Source organism: Lepus europaeus, chromosome 5 (assembly GCF_033115175.1).
Source record: "Lepus europaeus isolate LE1 chromosome 5, mLepTim1.pri, whole genome shotgun sequence".
Lineage (NCBI taxonomy): Eukaryota > Metazoa > Chordata > Mammalia > Lagomorpha > Leporidae > Lepus > Lepus europaeus.
In genome coordinates this window covers 124,309,096-124,315,726 of record NC_084831.1, presented here as the reverse complement: position 1 = coordinate 124,315,726, position 6,631 = coordinate 124,309,096, and the positions used below count along the sequence as shown (strand labels likewise).

General features: G+C 43.2%; 1 non-coding gene across 1 annotated transcript; it reads left to right on the top strand.

The window, feature by feature from the left end:
• The first annotated feature begins 6,286 nt into the window (after positions 1-6,286).
• TRNAR-UCU (transfer RNA arginine (anticodon UCU)) lies at positions 6,287-6,360 on the top strand. The gene has a single exon. It is a non-coding gene; the product is annotated as a tRNA-Arg (tRNA).
• The last annotated feature ends 271 nt before the right edge of the window (positions 6,361-6,631 follow it).

Below are 6,631 nucleotides of genomic sequence, written 5' to 3'. Positions count from 1 at the left end.
TTCTGAAACAAATCATAATGGAAACAGCCTGCGCTGGTCAACAAGCACCTCTGGAAGCTGTGTGGCATGGACAGAAGTCAAGACACCTCAGAGTAACTTGCCTCTGCCCCACCACTTAATGAGCTAGGTGACTTTGGGCAAGACCCTTCACATCTTTGTTCTTCTTTTGTAAAAAGACAATAATGATAGTCACTCTTTTCACAGTCTAGGATAGTTCTGATGATAAAATGAGATAAGGAATTCAAAATACTTTGGTCATCATTATTGCTAATGTTAGTACTGTTTCTTAGAGGCATGGACAGGTAGCTTGAAGAAGGGCCTTGGAAATTCAGCTTTCACCTTCTAAAAGGGTAAAACATGAGCCTGAAGGAGAGTCATTGGCTTCCTCAAAGGAAAACTTTTCCTTGGACTCTGTTTTTGGTGTGGAGATTAAGTTTTCTTTAGGAACAGAGTTCAGAAGGGTCATTGTTGCTTGTTGCATAAGGATGAACTGTGGATAGACCTGCCTCTAGTTTGTCAAACATTAGGATTCTGTGTAAGGCAAGCTTAGTCTCCAGGATTGAAACTTCCTTGATCATACTGTTTTGTTTAATTACACTGGTGCACTGTAAAGGATGAACAGTTTCTTCTCTTGCCATTGTAGAATCTACTTTGTTTCTATATTCACATCAAGACTTCTTCTAGGACACATGGGAAATGGGATTGATGTGGGCCAAAGACAGAAAAAGCCAAGAGTGCTCATAATATTAGACAAAATCAATGTTCTGGAATCCCTTGGCCTATAATCCTAAAATAATTAACCTTTTAATGAACCATCTTCTGATTCTTTGGCCTCTGGCCTATAGTATCTGGCCCTTTAAGGACTAGGGCACCATTGTGACCAAGAAGATTAAAGAGCTTGGTTGCCAGTCCATCCCCATGGTAACTCAATGCCATGGAGATTAACAGTGCCTTATTCAGGGCCTCTTGGTTTTAAAGCTAGTGACAGAGTCCCAGGTAAATAAGTAAAACAGATATGAGTGTGTCATGAAGTAAATATGAGGAAGAAGGAAGGAACCAGCCAGGAACTCTGGACAAGCCTCAGGAGTCTGCCACCTGATGGACTGGGTGGAAGGAGACGCAGAAGGAAAGGTATGGAAGATGGAAGATTTAAGAAGGAGAGGGGACAAGACTAAATGGATATTGGACGAGTAAAGAGGTCTGGAGAATTAAATACTAGAGTAAGTAAAAAAGAGGATTGAGTGGTGATGTGCTGATACAACTAAGACTTTAGATCCAAGAAACAAAGTATAATGACAGTTTTGAGGTCTGGGAATCTAAGAGCCTTACGGATGAGGCTAAAGAGGGAAAAGAAGAGAGCTGTGGGCTGAATTTAGGGGAGATTAGGAACACTGAGTTTCCACAATAGTGCTTGGAGCAGATGGATCCCAGGGCAAGATAAAAGATGAAGACATGGTCAGAAAAATGAATACTATAGATAGCAACTGGATGGTTAGTGTTAGGAAATGTCAACTGCAGCATGTAGGAAGAAGCAATATGGACATCAATAAGGAGAGGTATGGACAGAGGGGAAAAGGACATTTTAAAGGAAGACTTACAAAGGGTTATAGATTCTGAGGAAGAAAGAGAAATTGATGTGGGTGGTAAGAACAGAACATACGAAGACAAGACTGGAGAGCTAGGATTGAACACACAAGGTGGTGGTGGCTGGAGATCTTAGAATCAGAAGTGTAGAGAAACATGATTATTCTCTAAAGAGAATTGAACTGGATAATTAGCTAGGAATTAACTTATTTTTTGGAGAGCTGGGTGGAGCAAAAAGAACGTTTTCCCCTGTTTTCCTAGACAGATATGGTGAGACACAACATCCCACTGCTCTTTGATCTGTTAAACACTGTTAGTGCATTCATCTTGATCAAAGGGAAACTTCTATCCTTGAAGCCATACTCTCTAAAATTCTCTGGACCATTTCCCAGAGAGGGCTGCCAAAGGTAGGAGAAAGGTGACCCAGAATGGAAGATTGTATCTAGATTTTTCACTATTCTTCAGAGTCCCTTAGGAAGTTGACCTCTATGTGGACTTCATTGTCTACCCTTGGAGGTCCAGCCCACTGACAAGATAGATTATGGGTCTACCTTGGAAGGCTTGAGACACCTAGGAGACTTGGTTAGACTAGTCTAGAACTAGGGTGATTTCTGAAATTGGGATGGGATAATTAGAGGAAAATTTTCTCTATTTGTCTTCCTATTGCTTGATTCTCAGGGTCAATTATTATCTGGATTATCTCACTTCTTTCCTCTTAGAGGACAGGAAAGGGGATTGGGAGGGAACAAACAATCTGCAATCAGGCTGATGATGAAGAAAGGAGGAAAACAGGAGGCTCCAGAAACACAATTGCTTCATTATGGTTATGAAGAAAAATGCATGAGGGGAATAGACAAATGAAGCAGGGGAAAGACCTCGTGAGGATGAAATGTCTTAAAAAGAACTGAAAGGCCCTTATATGGTGGGTATGCTCAGTCCACCCCTCTCTCTAAGGAGTGCTGTGAACAGAAGACCCATGAATTCTGTGGAATGTAAACTTTGCATTGTAAACTACTTTTTCCATCCCTTCTGGGAGGCACCCACTGGAGGAGCTAGGTGGTCAGACTCTTAGGGGATGAGTCAGTAAGTGGGAGCCTGCAGTAGGCAAGGACATGAGAAGGTGGTACAAGGGAACAGCTTCTAGATGGCGTGCCCACAGTAGCTTTGAATTTTAATAAGGTTTGTGAAATTGTAAAGATTGGGAGATGAAAGTGTAACCTTGGGACTGTGCTATCTAAACGACTATTTCACTGTCTCATCCATCTAGTACCCTTTAGAGTTTAAACCATGGGCTAGTGGGTAGGGAAGCTGTGAGTAAGACCATTGTAAGATGTGAGATTTACTTGTGTTTGTTTCTGGACCTAAAGGAAAATTTTTTGGCATTTATCATATGTATCCCAGCAATATTTTATGAATGAAATAATGTATGAGCATCACCAGTTTGTCTCTAGGGTCACAGAGTGGTGTTCAATTAGAGGTATGAGTAATGCTTGAGTCACAGATCTTTGGAGAATCAAATCAGTACACATGTTTCTGGAGGTGAAGGGAAATATGCTGGTCTTCTTAAGAGTTTACATAAATACAAATTAAAAGAAGCTTAAAAGTTATATAGTTAGCTTAAAAGAAGAAAAAAGATGTAATGTCTTCAATCATTTTAAGTGGCTTAACCTCATCTTCTTGCCCCTTTAAAACTATAGTTTTTGTTGATGTTTCTTTTTTTATTTTTAAAGTGAATGCCTACTTTAGAGGCATTAGTCACAGTATTTGGAGACTTTGTCTGATTTATGGATAATAAAACAAAACAAGTGATATCAGAGGGACATCTTTTATTTGAAAAAAGCCAAAGTCCAGACTATAATTTTGTTGATATAGAGTATAAGTGGTCCTGGTAGGACTCTTATTGGTAAGAGTTGTTTTTTGCTGGAGTAGAAAGATTTCTGTGGGATGGAGAGGGAAAGTTGAAGGAAGTAAGTAACCCAGGAAATAAAGTTGAGACTTATAACTGTTGGAATATTGGAAGGAGAGAAGGACGGGGTCACTTTGTGCCATGAAGTCTAAGCTAATCTTTGTCAGTCACATATGTTAGTGCCCCAGTTGATAATGAGGAGATGGACGATCAGAGAAGTCTGATTTTCTCAGTCTCAAATCATGTAAGCTGAATAGCTTGTTACTGAAGCTGGACCTTTCTGCTTTCTAGAGTTAGAGTGTTTGTGTGGAGTGAGGTCTGTCAGAGTTATTCGTACATTGGTGTTTTTATACAGGATCTTGAGGGTGGGGCCATGATACTTATTGTTCATTGGTGTGTCCCCAGCAGCAAGCGACAACACTGAAGCAGTGAGTGACGCTCCTGGAGGGACTTGTAGAGCTGAGACCCTTCATTGAGCCTGTGGAGAGCAAGTGCTGTCTCATAGGACAGTGAAAACTGGGAGACTGTAACATCCCTTTTTTATTTGTTTTTTAAAGATTTATTTTACTTATTTGAAAGGCAAAGTTAGAGAGAGAGAGAGAGAAAGAAAAGAAGAAAAATATTTTCCATCCTATGGTTACAAGGTCCAGGGCTGGGCCAGGCTGAAGCTAGGAGCCAGGAGATTCATCTTCATGTCCCATTCGGGTGTAGGGGCCTAAAGACTTAAGCCATCCTCCAATGCTTTGGGTGGTGCATTTGCAGAGAGCTGGATAGGAAGTGGAGCAGCCAGGACTTAAATTGGCACCCATGTGAGATGCCAGCATTGTAGGCAGCGACTTAATACCAGCCCCTACTGGTAACATTTCTTGGTTATGGAACAGTATCTTTATGAAAAGCAAAGGGGTGTGTGTGTTTGTGTCTAAGACAGCCTGGCAGGAAGTACTTGGAGTGTCATGCCTTGCCTTTCCTTTGCATTAGAGTAGTTCACTGCTGGCCTGTAGGATTGAGCCTCCTTCGACAGACACACAGACCTCTTGATCAATTCTTGTTTGCACCTTGTTAAAGGCCACTCAGAGTACCACTTCTGGCTGGCATTCAGTTTTGAGTGTCAGGTTCTTGAAGTCATCTAAGATACATTCTAGGAAGACTTGACTGTGTTATTCCTTTTTTGAAATTTATGATGCACAGTCAGTTTTACTTTTCTGAGTTCCTATGTCTGGGGTGGAAGGCAAGCTTGATTGGAGAAACTGCTTTTCCCTAGGTGTTAGAGTCTTCTGGGTACATCCCTGACATGACTGAATCACCTTGCTGCCGTTCTTTACCAGGTCTCATTCTTGAAGCTATATAAATGGCTAGGGAAGCTTGAGACATTGAAAGTGGAGTCCTTACAGATCTGCTGGTCTCAGCATTTCAGGTAGTCTGACTTGAATATCACCTGGACACTCAGTTTAAAAAAGAACTGTCTCAGGCTCTCATTGGAATCTCTTGGCAGTGTCTGAGCTGTGGGCTATGGAAATACACAGAGAGGCAGTAGGAAGGGAGTCTGAGCTGGCTTTTTGCTTTTATCATAACCTTTTGAGTGGGAGTGAGTTGGTGAACACTGAATCAGCCTTTAAATCAATGCATTGTCATCAGAGCACAGAGGTTAATTATCCCTATGTGTTTGAGAGCTGAATAGGAGAAAAGAGCTGAGGGTGAGGCAAGAAAGACTTAAATTAGACATTAAGAAGAACTGGCACAGTGGAAATTATATGCAACAATGATTATAGAATTCTTTTTCCCGGGAGGCTTTCAAAAACAGGAACCCTTTTCTTGGATCTGAGCTGGATATGGAAACCTTTATGTTTATTTATGGAAGGACGGTCAGTTTAAGCAAATTAAAATGCCTCTAGCAAACCCAGGCAGCTGAGCAATCCTTGTTCTTTAATTCAGGCAGCCCAGAGACTTGGGGCTGTGGAAATGGGGAGAGGGAACACAGGTATTCGTGGAGGGCTGTGTGAAACCATCTCTAATTCATCAGAGAGCCGCCACTCTTACCTCCCCCGCCCCCCCCCCCCACAACCGGTGTGCACGAACACATTCTCCTTCTCTCCTCGTGCACACTCACACAAACACACACACAACACGGTTCTGTCCCAAATCCCATCCTTATTCTAGGGAAGATGCTGAAGGAACGGCAAAGCAGACTCTTGGTACCTCTGCCCCGTGGCTTGACAGATCACCGTTCTGGAAGCTGAGAATGGATCAGTCTCTGGGAGGCCAGCTTTCCTGTCATTCTCTGCTGCCACTCACAGCGTTTCTGTTCGGAAGCAGTCCCTTTGTCTCCGGGATCCAGGGTTTTCCTGATTCTCCCAGCTTTGCCCAGCCCCTATCTGAGAATTAGCTGAACTGGGATGAAACCACCGTGAGGGAGTGGGGGTGGAGGTAGAGATGGCTTCTGCATTGTCGGCAGGGCGGGGTGTACTCTGCTTCGTTAGCATGAGAATAGAGAGACTTTCCCCTGTCCTGTCCTCCCTTTGGGATGGAGAGGAAAGGAGAGCAAAGGCTCTCCTCTGTTCTCCATCAGGGATTATAGGACTGGAAAAATTACCACTGTCACATTCCTCCAATCCTCTGAGGACTCTAGGATGCACGGTACTGAGAAAAGCTTGGAGGGAGCCTGAGTGGATCTCCACTCCGGATTTTCCAGCTGTCCCTGTTCCCCCACCGCTCGGAGAGCAGGATGCTGAGATGGCTCGGTGATGCAGAAGGTATGTGCTTTTTCAGTTCTGGTGCTGATGCTGTGTGTGTGGTGAGGTCTCTGTGGCGCAATGGACGAGCGCGCTGGACTTCTAATCCAGAGGTTCCGGGTTCGAGTCCCGGCAGAGATGGTCACCTGGCAGGTGCCTCTTTTATTTTGAATGCTGTCGTAGTAGGTTGACAATTATATTTATTTCTCCCTGGAGGCTCTAGGGGAGAGAAAGGAAATCCCTTGCCTTGGGAATCCTGAATCCCTTCTCCATTTCTATCGCTCTCTCTTTCTTCTTTCTCCGTTCCTCTTCCTGATTTTCATTGTCAGATGGAGGCTCAGATATCTGCTTCATCTGCGTGCTCAGCCGGACTGACACAGACTTTGGTTCCTTTGCTTCATGGGGAGATAAT